Genomic DNA, 14,512 nt, shown 5'->3' with positions numbered 1-14,512 from the left:
AGTCGACAATGACAGATGAATAATGTTACTAAGTCCAGAACTCGGTTCCAAACCACATCTTCTCACACCTACCTGGCCTGTGTTATGAGTACTACATGTAACTTGTATGTACATGTACATACGTAAAAAATATACGTACGTCACATAGGCCTAGAGCGTCCAGATAGATCAGACATGTCAGACAGTCAGGTGCAATACAGTGACCACGTCGCCCCACAAAATGCTTTCAGTGCTCACACTACGCAACCATATTGCGCTACGTTCCAGCCTCGATTTGGAAAGGGGCGAATGTTCCGAGATAAAAAGATGTTTGCGTCCAAGTTTCCATGGCGACAACAGTTGAAGTAGTTCGGCGGGCAGAACCAAAGATTGTATAGCGGCGCTATACAATCTTTGGGCAGAACTGCCACTGAAGCAAAGACGGGAGCTATCTGCCGTGCTCGAATCTCCGGCGGCATAAAGACATGATAGAGATCATGGGGGGGGACCACCGTAAGTAGGTCAAAGATATGTCCGCTGAGCTAATTAGTTACGGTATTCTATATCCGAGAGTCGTAAGAGCCATACTCCAGGAAATAGATCGGTTTAATCAGAATTTGGGGGAAAGGTTTTAATAGCCTATCTTATATAAACATAAAGTGGCGCTGATTTCAAAAAAGCACTCTTATTGACCCCACGTACGACATGTTTGAGATATTTGCTAATTTTTTCCCCAAAGTACCACTTTTTACCAGATTTGATAAAAAAAAATTCAGAATTGTAAATTTAAATGTTGCAACAGTCTTATCTTAAATAAAAGTTATGATGATTCAAAAAAAGGCAGTTCCATTGACTCCACTCCCATCATTTTTGAGATAGTTGCCATTTTTGTCCAAAAGTGTCATTTTTAAACTAAATTTGATGAAAAAATTAAGAACAATGAATTCAAACGTTGTCACAATCCTATCAACTTTCATCCTACAGATCATGGCTGGAAGAAAGTTGATGGACTCTATGTACCACGTTGATTTTCTGGCAGCCAGATGCCAACTATTGGAGCCAGTAGATATAGGAGAGGGCAAATAAGACGGTGAAGAGATGGATGACAATTCTGATATATCGGAGCATGAAGATGATAGCGATGATGGTAGAAACTTGGACTTTTAATTCTGAGTCGGCAAATAGAAAATGTTGACAGACTTGGAGTCTCGGACTACTGGGCTGTTATAAAAGGACTGTGTCACTTTGATTATCTTGAAGAAAAGCTTGAACCGTATAATGGGTTATAAAAACACCAATGGAACACATGGTATGGTTATTGATTAACGGGCCAAATATGCTAAAAAGGGGGTTTGAGAACAAAACAGTCTCGAACAAGAATTCAAATTTGTGTGAAGACGGGAAATTTGGGCTAATCTGTCACATATGAAAATGGCGTACAAGTATGTAGGTCAATGAGGCCTTTTAAGCACCGCATAAGTTTGAAACCAAAGTTCTAACTTTACTAACTGTCATTTGGGGGCAAAAATGGCAAATATCTCAAAGACGATGGGAGTCATTGGAACTGTCTTTTTATCTAAGATAAGACTGTTGTAACATTTAACTTATATAGAATTCTGTTTCTTTTTTTACCAAATTTGGGGGAAATGGCAATATTTTAATGTCGTACAAAGGGTCACTAAGAGTGCTCTCTTAGGAATCCGCGCCACTTTTTACATAAGAAAAGCTGTTCAGACCTTGGCCACCAAATATTCTGATTATTACCGATCTATCTCCTGGAGGGCTTCCAGTTCTGAGCAAGATGAAATGCAATCGGGTTCGAAAGTATTGTGTGCTGGGGGTAGCAGATAGGTAGCCTAAATAATTTGCCTAATTAACCCAGCTAGTACTTGGCTGGGCTGTGGTGAGGGCAGGGCTAGGGGGTCATTAAACAGTTATATGGGCCCTATAAATCTTCGGTTTGTATGTACTGATTAACGCATAGCATCAGTTCAATGCCCATTGTCACTGAATGTGCACATTCAGTGACAATGGGCATTGAGGGGCGTGCCCCAGCGAATGCCCGTGCCCCCGGAGCCCCCTCCCCCATTTGAAATCCATGCAGCTGTTGGCCGCTACAGCTCATTGTCTTTTGGTGCCCTCTAGTCTTGTGCCCTAGACATAATAGCTCTAGTTACGCTACTAGTACGTAGAACCTGAGAACCACGGAATTGGGAAATGGAAGAAATATGGCACTGAACCTCTTGCCTGGAAATAGGGATTCCGATTCTGAACAAATTGAATGCAGTCAGGTCCGAAAGTGGCACTATTTTTCAAAGGACTACTTCCCCTGTTAGAGAAATTATATCCTTCGTTTTTAGGGTCGTCTGCTTTGGGTGAGAATTTCACAAAAAGCCATTGATCAACCAACCAAAATTTGAAAGGAGAATGAAAGGCGACTTGTTGATCTTCATTTTTCTGTGCAGCCTGAACACCTGTGAAAGTTGTATTACAGAATTTTGAAAATTTATCCCTGCTGTCTATGGGAATTTTTTTGTGGGGTGCACCCCTGAGATTTTATCAAGAGTGGTCAGGCAAAAATTTGTCTGCAGTAAATTGTCAATGGGAGAACAATTTAACCTATGAAACGGCATTTTCCCCGCCATAATTATGTATGATGAGTGCATCAGGCTCCAACTTTGGGTGCCTTAATTCACTTACACAGTGGAGGGCAACGAACCAACGATCAGCACTTTTTTTTTCATTTTTTTGTTTACCCAGCCAAGGAACTTTCACTGACTTTGATGTATTATCGGTATGTAAAATCGTGAGTTTTTAGGTTGTGTCTAATAAAGCAAGATAATCTTACAACGATGTAATCGTATGTAAATGATCTCAAGGTTGTCATGTTATATCACGCAGAAAGCAATATCCAAGTTGGTTTGGGTCCGAGTTGACCCGATCCCATCGCGGACATGTCTTTGTGATCCCTTTAGCCCTTACGGCGCCTAACACCTGACATGTCTCTGTCTGATGTGAAGAAATAAAGAGCGTCATCTAGGATCGGTGCGTAATTCGTTATTTCGAATTATGATCGTCATTTTGAATTAATAATTCGTTATTCGTTATTTCGAATTAATAATTGGTTTAAACGAACTATAGTAATGTCAGGAAATGGAAAATGTATATTTCTTGTAGGTTATCTTGCTTTTCTTATTCTGCTCCCCTTTTTCCAAGGATATTTTCCAACCTTTTGCAATCCAAATGGAACCATTTGTGGTATGCCATGATGGAGGTCATATTGTTTTACCCCACTTGCGTATCCAATCCATTGTTTTAGGGGAACTTTCCCACAGTCCTGACCAAGAATTTTTAGAAAACGAATGCCAGTTTTCATTGTTTGGGAGATTAATCAAACTGGAGGTTGCAGGTTGTTGGAACCTGGGAGAAAATCTGCTGATCCTGCTGATTAGCAGAGTTACACAATGAACCTTCAAGACCAATGGAGAAGTTTATATGCAAATCAGACTTCGAGGAAGGTTTGGTAAAACTTGTGAGCGACCAATCATATTCTTGATGGAAATTTCTATCAAGAGACCCCAAAGGGCATTTGAGGGCCTATGCCAGGGTCAGATTCAGTCTGTACCACCACCCAGCAGACCACTGGTCAACAGCCCGACACTGAAGTCTACACAGTAGCCATATGGCGGTGCGTGTGGGAACCCATCAAATTGGTCCGTCTGTTGACCCATCAAAATAGTCCGTCCACCCATCGACCATTCAATCAGTCCGTCGACTCCCGGTTAGTTTATCAGTCTGTCAACCCTATTTCATCGAGGAGAGCTGTAATAAAGATTTTGTCAGTTGTAGAGCAAACGACAGCGACAGTGTTGTCCGTTAATTACGGTCGTATCAGTGAGAACCTTGCGTTTGCGGCGCAGAAACCTATCTACGGTAATTTAAACGAATTAGTGTCAAGCTGAAAATGTATACATGTACTTCGTTGGTAGGATTGAACTTTCGTAATAATGTGACCAGTTTTTACAGCTTAAAAACAGACAGAATTCACCGGACCCAAGTCACAGGGACACTCAGAGGAGTTTTGCCAAAGAGTAGCCTAAGTTTGCATTTAAGAGGTGATTGAAGGAATTTATTGAAAATTTAAAGAAGAAACGTTGCGTGATGCTTAATGTTACATCGAGTAATTGTTTGTAGTGCTGGTAATGAACCTCGAAACAAACTCACAGCGGGCTGAAAGTTTAACCCCACGAGCAGACTCCGCCCACTAAAACACACCCTTTCTCTATGTGGTGATTGTAGTCTCCAGGTCAGTTCCCGGTACGCGGTCATGCCTGAACCTAAACGATTGTTTTATGGTAGCTAATACACCCCTGAGGTCCCTTTAACTACATCCATTATTCTGCTGTGGAAGTATAAGTAATACCAGGTCACAACCCAAACAGCGGGCCCATTGAGCACATGTCTGTAAACAAAGAGATCAGTTCCTGATAGCGACCATATGGGCTCCTTGGGGTAACTGATCTTCCAAGAATTTTAGCTCGGCAGCGGTTGGGTATGGAATTCCATATCTGCCGTCATCCGTTGCATTTTGCTTTTTGTTGTGTCCCAATTCTGCCATTTACCAGTTCCAAACATGCCATTTTCCGTCGTGCGTCGTCCGTCGTGCGTCGCCCGTCGTGCGTCGTGCGTCGCCCATCAAATGGGTTGCATAGGACCTGCAAAAGCCAGGGTTTAACAAATGACAATGTGATGATTCCATTCACTTCTAAAGATCTTTTCCAAATAAGGCAAGTACAAATCCCACCTGCAAAGCATATAATAGTCACATAATTAATTCCAATGATGCTAGACTACCCCTGCCCCTTGACAAGAAAATATCGCCTCTCTGAGAATTCAACCAAGTGTTTCTTGGGGAAAAACATTTTCAGCAAAAATGTTCAGGCCAACTTATCCACAGTGTTATTCTATTTTGCATACTTTAAAAATGTGCCGACTTGTTTTCATCAAATTCCAGGAAGAAATCTGCCAACCGATACAGATATTTCATCTTGTCCTCACAATTTCACCTTGAAATCCAGAAATACTAGACGTGCTGTGGATAACAAACTATTTATTAAATGTATTGTTAGGGGGCAATTACCACTTGTTTTAGTTTCAGAAAATGTGACGTGTTGGTTTTTGTGGGTGTGTATGCCATGGTGGATAGACCAATGAGAACAGGTGGGGCTAACAAGTAACGTTTAATACTGTTTAATGACCTCTCTGAGGCAGTCTGCAACTAAAGTCATGTCTAATTTGGAGTATACAGCAGATTTCGTCATAGGTATACCCGCCCTCAAAATAATGTTGAATCAGTGCGTCTCTTATGAAAACTATTAAGGAGTCAAATATTGTAAAAAATCTATTATTTACATTTCGTTCTGTGGGATATCGTGTACGGACAGACAGAAATATTACATAGGATATAGACCTAAAGTCAGGCTGTTAACGAGTAAAGTAACGTCTAGAGTAACCAAGTTATCGAGAAAAAAAATCTACCCTAACAAAAGTCTATTTTGTTAATTTATTTATGTAACCAAAATGGTATTTTTTCATATGCACGTTACTTAACCGATGTCAGGATATTATTTCTTCTTTCAATTGGAGTTTGGCGCAACTGCAAAAACGAATACATGTACATCTTCTAGTTATATTGCTAAAATGAGAGTCAGGCATGGTGGATCGATCGAACAAGGACATGTACATGTGAAACGATCAAGGGTCAAAGTTAAAAATACCACCGACGCACGACGGTTGAGGCACGACGGTTGAGGCACGACGGGCGAGGCACGACGGGCGAGGCACGACGGGCGAGGCACGACGGCAGATATGGAATTCCATAGTTGGGGCCTAACCAATGGGAGTTTACAGGCTTGTCGTGTATGCCTGGGTTGAGGATTACAAAAGTATTGTAGCGGTCTCCAGCGACGGAGCCTCGGGCGTACCTTTGGTCGACCCGACGAGCGGCTGTAGAGGCGACCAGGGGGGCAGGTCCGTTTGGAGGCAGTCTACCGCCAGGCGCCGAAGCCTAACAAGTTGCACCCACGGGTCTGGTCTTGGGGGCTGGCAGAAGGGGGGCCGGTACCGTGGGTTACTGGTACTGGGGGATTTCCTGGACGAACTCAATAAAGACTCTGGTTGGCTTCAAATTTGATTGGTTGATTATTTTAATATTGGCACTCTCTTAAACAGGAGACTCCTAAATAGGCAACTCCTAATTAGGCGGCTTGTGGATTTGCAAATTGTTTACACCACCTACGTCTTGACTTGCACTGTTTACTGCTGAATTACATAAAAGATGACCATAAAAGAGATGTGAGTGCTCATCAGGACTAATTACAATAACTGAATGAAGTCGCACTAACCTAGTGCCCAGTAATCACTCTCCAGCACAGCGTTCTGCTCTGACAGCCAAACCAAGCAGCAGTACGAACTCGTCACGCACAAATATGACCGAACAACAGAAAGACAGGAAAGACCGCGAGTAGCTCGCGCGCATTCCTTATATACCCATGCGCGGGTTATGATTATGGGATGTAAATGCTTAACTGCAAATAATTAAAGAGGGCGCTCTAACCACCCCACTATTTCGCTACATAGCCACGCCCCAAGATCGGTCAGTCCCTTTGACCGTAAATCTGAAAAATAAAAGTAGCGAAATCCATTCTTACTCCTAAACAGGTTTCCATAGTCAGTCGTTGAAATAAAAGTGCCTCAAGGAATCACAGGTAAATTATACACTTCTAAGTTAGAACAAGGGGAAACTTATACATTAAAAACTTTAAGTCTTATAACAAAACCAAGAAACACTTAATTCTTCTAAGTTAAGGGCCTAGTCCAAACAATCTGGCTCTAAAACATGATGCCCAAACTTGGATAAACAGCTTTCGTAAAAAAAGGTTTCTTAAAGGCAACACCACTTCTTTAGGTTTTACTCCCTCAATCCTGCTCGGAAATTCACATCGAAAACCCGTGTTATCTTGTCCTTGGTGAGCTTTCGGCCCTCCTGGAACACGCTCCTCGAAGATGTCTCATGGACTTTGTTGACATTGCCGATCATTGCCCTCTCCAGATCCTCTTGATCCATAGGCTCTCCGATTTCCTCCGCCCCGGTATCCCTGCAACGAGTAAGACGACGGAGACAACTGGCGTTCTGCGGTGCAGCGGATTTGAAGTCCTTTTTAGGAGGTAGTGTCTTCAAGTAGACGATGTCAAACTCCCTCTTCACCTCGCCACAGATCGTACGTCCCTCCTCCGCGTACAGGTAGGTCTTCCTGGTTTCATTCACGTGGAGCACTTGTCCAGGTAGAAGTTTTTCAGGTAGCATGGGTTGAGGCCAGTGTGGCAGCTTGTCACTACATGTATCTTCACGGGGCACATCTCCCTCAGTGGGCTGTCTGTGGAACATCTCAATCATCCCACGTGGTTTTCCCCCAGATCGGGCCACTGGCCGCTCCTCAGCAGGCTCATTATCTTGATCCCACAGCATTGGTGTAGGAGATAAAGCTATTTCTCTCAGTTCCATGAGATCCTCGTCACCCTGCTGCCCAGAACCGGAAACTATCTGCACCTCCCTCGCGGCTTCAGGCACATCTGCTGCAGACTCCGCAGATCCATCCAGCTCCTTAGCAGGTATATCTTTTGCCTTCATAGGGGCGACGACTTCCTTCTCTAGGCTCTTGGTTCCAGTATTTCCAGCCATTGCAGACTTTTTTGGGCTTGGCAAACGCCTTCTAGAGGGAGACAGGCCCACTGGAAGGTCATCTGGTGGTCGGGAGACAGTGCAAGAGGGTGCTGACCCGTCACTCCTCGACTTCTTGTCTTTACGCTGCCTTTCCCCATCCAGGCTACGCTTCCTCTTAGTGTCCTTGCCCTGCTTACTTGTCTTGCCATCCCTAGTCTCCTTCCTAGGACAGCTTCTGTTAGATTCTCCGTCACCCCTCGACGTTGACCTGTCTGAAGTGGTTCTCCTCTTCTCCCGTTCTTCATAAGTCTCGCCTTTGATGTGATCCACTTCGGAGATCCTGTCTGGGTGGCAATCCTTGTAGTGGGCCCTCAGGTTATCTCGACGGTTGTTTTTATGTGAGCATCTAAGACACCAGTAGAAAAGCCTTGGGCCATGCTCCACGGTTAGATGTCGATCAAGGCTTCTCTTGTGCATCATCGCGTGGCATCTCGGACACTCCACCATCTCTTCACTCCCTCCCATTTTCGCCGGTCAGGTTTCTCTCTGTGTTAGCAAACAGAAGATCCAAAAAAGGAGATAATTTAACCCCTGATACCTTCGTTACGGTTTTTCTAGGCGTACTCCAAAGCCTACAGAGGTGAAGGTTTCTCTTAACTACACTCTCACTACAGGTACCGCTGTGGCACCCTACGTTGCCTAGGCGGGTTTCGCCTTGGTGGTGGCGTTGTCTGCCTCTGTAGCTCTGTGGACTCTTCTTCGGGCTTGCATGTCTCCTCTACGTTGTCTGGATTCTGTAGTTCCTCGTCTGGGAAATGCGTCGCTGCAGGTGACTGGAGAATTGATTCCTCCCTTTGAACGGGTTGGCTGTCTTCCACAAGACTGCCGCTGGCTACCGCCGGTTCAACCACAGGACTCCCAGGTGTGGGACTCCTCCCCGCCTTCCTTCCTTCAGGACCCCAGGGTTCTATCGGGTCACCTAGGTAGGGTTTGAGACGGTCGTAGTGAACAACTTTCAGTTTTCCCCTCGGCGTCTTCTGTATCCTGTAGGTTACATCTGATAGCTTTCTAACCACCATGTAAGGTCCACACCACTTACACTGAAGCTTAGGCGACAGGCCCTTTGTTTTTGCGGGATTGTATAACCAGACAAAGCCTCCTTCGCAAATCCTATCATGTACAACGCGACGGTCATACATTTTCTTCTGTCGCCTAGCGCTTTTCCTCAAGCACTCTCTCGCCCGATTATGAGCCGCCTGAATGTCCTCCCTGAGATTGAGTGCATAGTCCGTCTGCACGGCCTCCGGGTTCCTGTTGTCTGTCGTTGCCGTTCCAGCAGCCAAGTCGATGGGTAGGTACACCTCCCTCCCCAACATGAGCATATTGGGCGTTTCCCCGGTCGATTCTTGCGGTGTAGCTCGGTAGGCGAAGGTCGCAAACGGCAATTTTGTATCCCAGTCTTTCTGACGCCTGTGGGGCTCAATCATAGTTGAGATCATGGTCAACAGAGTCCTGTTGAAGCGTTCAATTAGGCCGTCGGACTTGGGATTATACGGCGTGGTGCGTGTCTTTTCTATCCCAAGTAAGGTACACATCTCCGAGAATACTTGCGACTCAAAGTTCCTGCCCTGATCCGAATGTAACTCGGCAGGAACTCCGAACCTACACAGGAACTCGCTGACCAGTGTTTCCGCCACCGTAGTTGCCTTCTCGTCTGCGACGGGATAAGCCTCCATCCACTTACTAAAGTAGTCGCCAACTACGAGGATATACTTATTCCCCCTATCGCTCTTTGGAAGAGGACCAACCATGTCAACAGCAATGCGCTCCATCGGCGCGCCAACCAGACGTTGCTGCAGTGGGGCTCTACTTTTCCTCGCTGGAGACTTTTTACTAGCACACACACTGCATCGTCGGACTGCAGATCTCACCTCTGCTGCCATACCAGCCCAGTAAAACCTCTGACGAATTCTCTCCAATGTCTTCCTCTGGCCTAGGTGCCCACTTGTCTTTCCACTGTGTAGTTCCGTGATTATCTCCTGGCGAAGTGCCACGGGAACTATCGGCTTCCACTTCACCTGTCGTCCATCGTCGGACTCCCAGCGCCTGTTTAGGTACCCCTCTCTGATCTCCAACTGCTCCCAGGTTAACCAATAGACCTTGGCTGTAGGCGAACATGCTGAAAGATCCTCTTGATCTGGCCTTGCCACGGCTTTCTCTTTCTCATGGAGTACCCATTTTATGGAAGGGTCTTGCAGTTGAGCTTCCCTCCACCGTTCCTTTGTAATGGTAGGCGCCGCCGTTATAACCCTGACGCCGGCTTCCTCAGACATGCGGGTGCTGCATGACTCACCACGGTCGTCACTCCCAGTCATCTCATCTTCACGGCCACACTGCCCACATGGTCTCCTAGATAGGCCATCCGCGTTCCCATGCGAACGGCCAGCTCGATGGACGATGTTCAGGTCATGTTCCCCTATTACCTGCAGCCAACGGGCCACTTGACCCTGTGGCTCGCGAAAATTCGTAAGCCACTTCAGCGCACCGTGGTCGGTTCTTACTGTGATCCTTTTCCCGTAGATGTATTGCCGGAACTGCTTCAGAAAGACAACCACAGCGAGTAGCTCCTTTCGGGTTACGCAATAATTGCGTTCCTGCTTGCTCAATGCCCTGCTGGCGTACGCAATCACCCGCTCATCTCCATCCTTCACCTGGGACAGCACAGCCCCTATACTCACATCGCTTGCATCTGTGTCTAGGACATAGTCCGCGTATGGATCAGGGTAAGCAAGAATAGGTGATTCCTGTAGGCGCCTCTTCAACTCACAAAATGCGCCTTCAGCTTCTGCCGTCCATTCGAACTCTCGGCCCTTCTCAGTAAGGCGATGGAGGGGTCGGGCGATGTCTGCAAAACTCTTGATAAACCGTCTATAGTATGACGCGAGACCGAGGAAGCTCTGCACGTCTCTCACAGACTGAGGAGTTGGCCACTCTTTGACTGCCTTCACCTTCTCAGGATCAGTCGAGACTCCTTCGCCCGTAACCACATGGCCAAGGTACAATACACGCTGTTTGAACAGCTCACACTTTTTTGGTTTGAGCTTCAGCCCAGCTTCTCGCAGTCTCCAAAACACTGTCTGCAGGCGACTCAGCTCTTCCTCCACTGTGTCTGCAAAAACAATGATGTCGTCTAAGTACACTAGGAGTGTCTCCCAATGAAGCCCTGCGAGAACCCGTTCCATCAATCTTTCGAATGTGGATGGGGCGTTGCAAAGCCCAAAGGGCATTACACGCCATGAGTACAAACCACCTCTCACTACAAAAGCTGACTTGTTCTTGGCATCGTTATCTAGCTCCACTTGCCAATACCCCGATGCCAGGTCCAAGGTGGAGAACCACCTCGAACCCGACAACGCGTCGAGGGAGTCATCGATGCGGGGGATGGGATAGGAGTCTTTTATGGTCACCGCGTTGAGTCGACGGTAATCAACGCAAAACCGCTTGCTACCATCCTTCTTCTTTACTAAGACCACGTTAGAGGCCCAGGGACTGTCCGATGGCTCGATGATGTTGTCACGGAGCATCTCCTGCACCTGCCGATCTATCTCCTCTTGCTCCTGTCTAGGATACCGCCGTGGTCTTTCTCGTCTTGGTGGGGCATCTGCAGTATTGATTGAATGTCGGACGACATCAGTACGTCCAATGTCCGTGCTCCCTGTGGAGAACACATCCTGGTAGTCACGCAGAAGCTTTGCAATTCGATGGTGATGTTGCGGCTCCACTCCGTCTTTGCTCCGGTTGTACAAGTCGATAAGATGTGATGGGACTTCTTCGTTGGTCTCCGCCCTAGGTAGGGTTCTCTCTGGCAATTCTATGTCTTCTTCGCCTACTGAGGTGAGAAAGCCTGCCATAGCACCCCGCTTCACCACACACAGTCTCCGTCCAGGATTGAAGACTCTGATGGGCACTACGTCTCCTCCAGCATTCACCAACAGTCGGGCCACAATCACACCTTTGTCTGCCAACTCACTCTGTTCGGCTGGCTCGACGACGCCTAAACCAGTCGCCTTGATACCTCCTGCCATGTACCCTTGCACAATCGCCTCATGGCCCGGCGGTATTTCGGCTGTTTTTGCGACAATTATCCTGGCACAAAATCGCCCTCCCTTGGTGTCGGTGCACTTTATTTTTTCGTCTCCAATTTTCAGTTCCAGGGTGTGAAAATCTAAGCTCCCCTGCGTCCGCAGTAAGAAATCCATCCCAAGGATTCCCTCTAGTGGTCCAATGTCCCCAAATACCGCATTAACATGGTAGGTGATCTTTCCCACCCGGATGTCTACGTAGGCGCTGCCGATAGTTCTCAGCAGCCCACCGCTCGCTGTTTTCACACGTGTCTCATTGCTCTCGAGCCTAGGTCTTTTACTGGCCGGAATTTCGAAGAATAATCCCGAATTAAGCACCGTATCGGTCGCACCTGTATCAACCAGTAGTTGTACACCTCTTCCCCTAACTTCTGCCGGAACAAATAATCCACTTTGTGCAACAGTCGACTTGGAAGGTACGGGAAGGTGTCTCGGCTCCGAATTGCTACGAGTTTCTTGTGAAGAGATGCTGTCACCTACTGGCCCTGCTTTTCCTCCAGCCGCACCACGGGCCCCTGGGGCAGCTGTACTTCGTTTCCCGTGTTCTGCCTCTTCTGCCCGGTCGACTGCCTACAATTTCTGGCGATGTGCCCTTTCTGCCTACACCTATAGCACGTCAAATCGCCTAAAGGAATCTCTCCACTTCCATTGTTGTTGCCGAACGGAATCCCGGTGCTCTCCGGCGCTGAGCGCGAGTTACAATTCCCTTGGTTACGCCTTTCTCCTCTTAGCTCACTGATTTCCCGATGACTTCTAAGGATCTGGTTCTTTAGGCGCTTGTAACCATCCATCATTTCCTTTTTCATTTCCTGTAGGGCGCGCTCAGTGTCACTATCGAGCACTCTGGCATATTTCGTTCTTTTGCCTTCCCTGTGTTCTTCAATCTTCAGAAAACTCTCCGTTGCAAGTGCAGCCCTCACAGCTTCTTCCAACGTTGTGGGTCGCACCCGGAAAATTCCCTCTCTGATCGCCTGGTTTTCAATTGCGTCTGCAAAATGTCCCCTAGCTAGGCGATCTCGGCCTTCCTCTGGGAGTTCGGGGTACGCCAGTTCTGACAACTCCTTGATCGCCTGCCCTAGTTCCTGTAGGCTCTCCTTGGCTCCTTGATGTCGATGCCTCAACTCCATTAAATGATTTTCCGCCAACTGGCCCGGTCCAAACCTTTTCTCCAACTGGTCGACCAGCTTGGTGTAGGGCGGCGGACTTCCCTCGGTGCTACCACTCCCCAACACCTTCAGTGCCGGTCCCTGCAGGCTTGCGGCTAGGAATGCACCCGCCTGTGAATCTGACCAGTTGTTGGTCAACCTACACGCCTCAAAATGGCGGCGGTAATCCCTCCATGGTGTCTTCCCGTTGAACCTGTCGGGGACGATATTTGGTCGCTTCAAGGTAACGCTCGTACTTTCCTCTTTGTTGATGCTCCTATCTAGGAGGACCCCATCCTCACGTACAGACGAGTTTCTTGACACCTCCGGTGCCGTTTCTCCCTTCGGCTCTCTGCTTGTGCTCGTTTCCGCTGCTGCAGATTCCACAACTTCGTTGGCTGGCCGATTTTTCTCAGCCTGGGGTTGTATTTCAGAGTGTCCTGTTGCATCACAAGGCACAGATGCTGCAACTAACTTGGGTTTTCCTGTTCGTGGTTTGGGGGTCGGCCTTGCTCTTACCGGTGTTGATGTGGTAGGTAGGGGTAGCGCCATGTTCTCGTTGTCACCAACAATGGCCAAGGTATGTCCATTATCTGTTGTCGTCTGTCGACGAAGCCTAAGAAAGTGAAGCTCCGCCTCTAACAATGCAATTTGGTGGTCCAGCTGCCCGGCAGGGGTACTTGATAACTTTAGGCTCTCCCCCTGACTGCTCTCAGCTGCGCACGTGACCAGCTCGCCCTCAAAATCGATTAGCAAATCCTCTGCCATATCATCAAGCCAGGTGTGTCGCCTACGTAGGTGTGTTAAAAATGCTTCGGCGCCAATCCCACTTCTGACACCATTTGTAGCGGTCTCCAGCGACGGAGCCTCGGGCGTGCCTTTGGTCGACCCGACGAGCGGCTGTAGAGGCGACCAGGGGGGCAGGTCCGTTTGGAGGCAGTCTACCGCCAGGCGCCGAAGCCTAACAAGTTGCACCCACGGGTCTGGTCTTGGGGGCTGGCAGAAGGGGGGCCGGTACCGTGGGTTACTGGTACTGGGGGATTTCCTGGACGAACTCAATAAAGACTCTGGTTGGCTTCAAATTTGATTGGTTGATTATTTTAATATTGGCACTCTCTTAAACAGGAGACTCCTAAATAGGCAACTCCTAATTAGGCGGCTTGTGGATTTGCAAATTGTTTACACCACCTACGTCTTGACTTGCACTGTTTACTGCTGAATTACATAAAAGATGACCATAAAAGAGATGTGAGTGCTCATCAGGACTAATTACAATAACTGAATGAAGTCGCACTAACCTAGTGCCCAGTAATCACTCTCCAGCACAGCGTTCTGCTCTGACAGCCAAACCAAGCAGCAGTACGAACTCGTCACGCACAAATATGACCGAACAACAGAAAGACAGGAAAGACCGCGAGTAGCTCGCGCGCATTCCTTATATACCCATGCGCGGGTTATGATTATGGGATGTAAATGCTTAACTGCAAATAATTAAAGAGGGCGCTCTAACCACCCCACTATTT

At 47.4% G+C, this 14,512-nt stretch overlaps 1 protein-coding gene across 1 annotated transcript in view; it reads right to left on the bottom strand.

Annotated features, from left to right (window-relative positions):
* Window positions 1-196, bottom strand: part of LOC110980179 (dynein axonemal heavy chain 2-like) — a 281,550-nt gene extending 281,354 nt beyond the window's left edge. The window contains 1 exon segment of the mRNA XM_022236585.2: window positions 73-196. The gene's annotated coding sequence lies outside the window, so the exon portion shown is untranslated.
* Window positions 197-14,512: the final 14,316 nt, after the last annotated feature.

The sequence above is a fragment of the Acanthaster planci genome, linkage group LG12 (assembly GCF_054643075.1).
Source record: "Acanthaster planci isolate LZ-2023a linkage group LG12, COTS_SCS, whole genome shotgun sequence".
Taxonomy (NCBI): Eukaryota; Metazoa; Echinodermata; class Asteroidea; order Valvatida; family Acanthasteridae; genus Acanthaster; species Acanthaster planci.
Note: the sequence above shows the minus strand (reverse complement) of the source record. Positions and strands in the feature narration are given on the sequence as shown.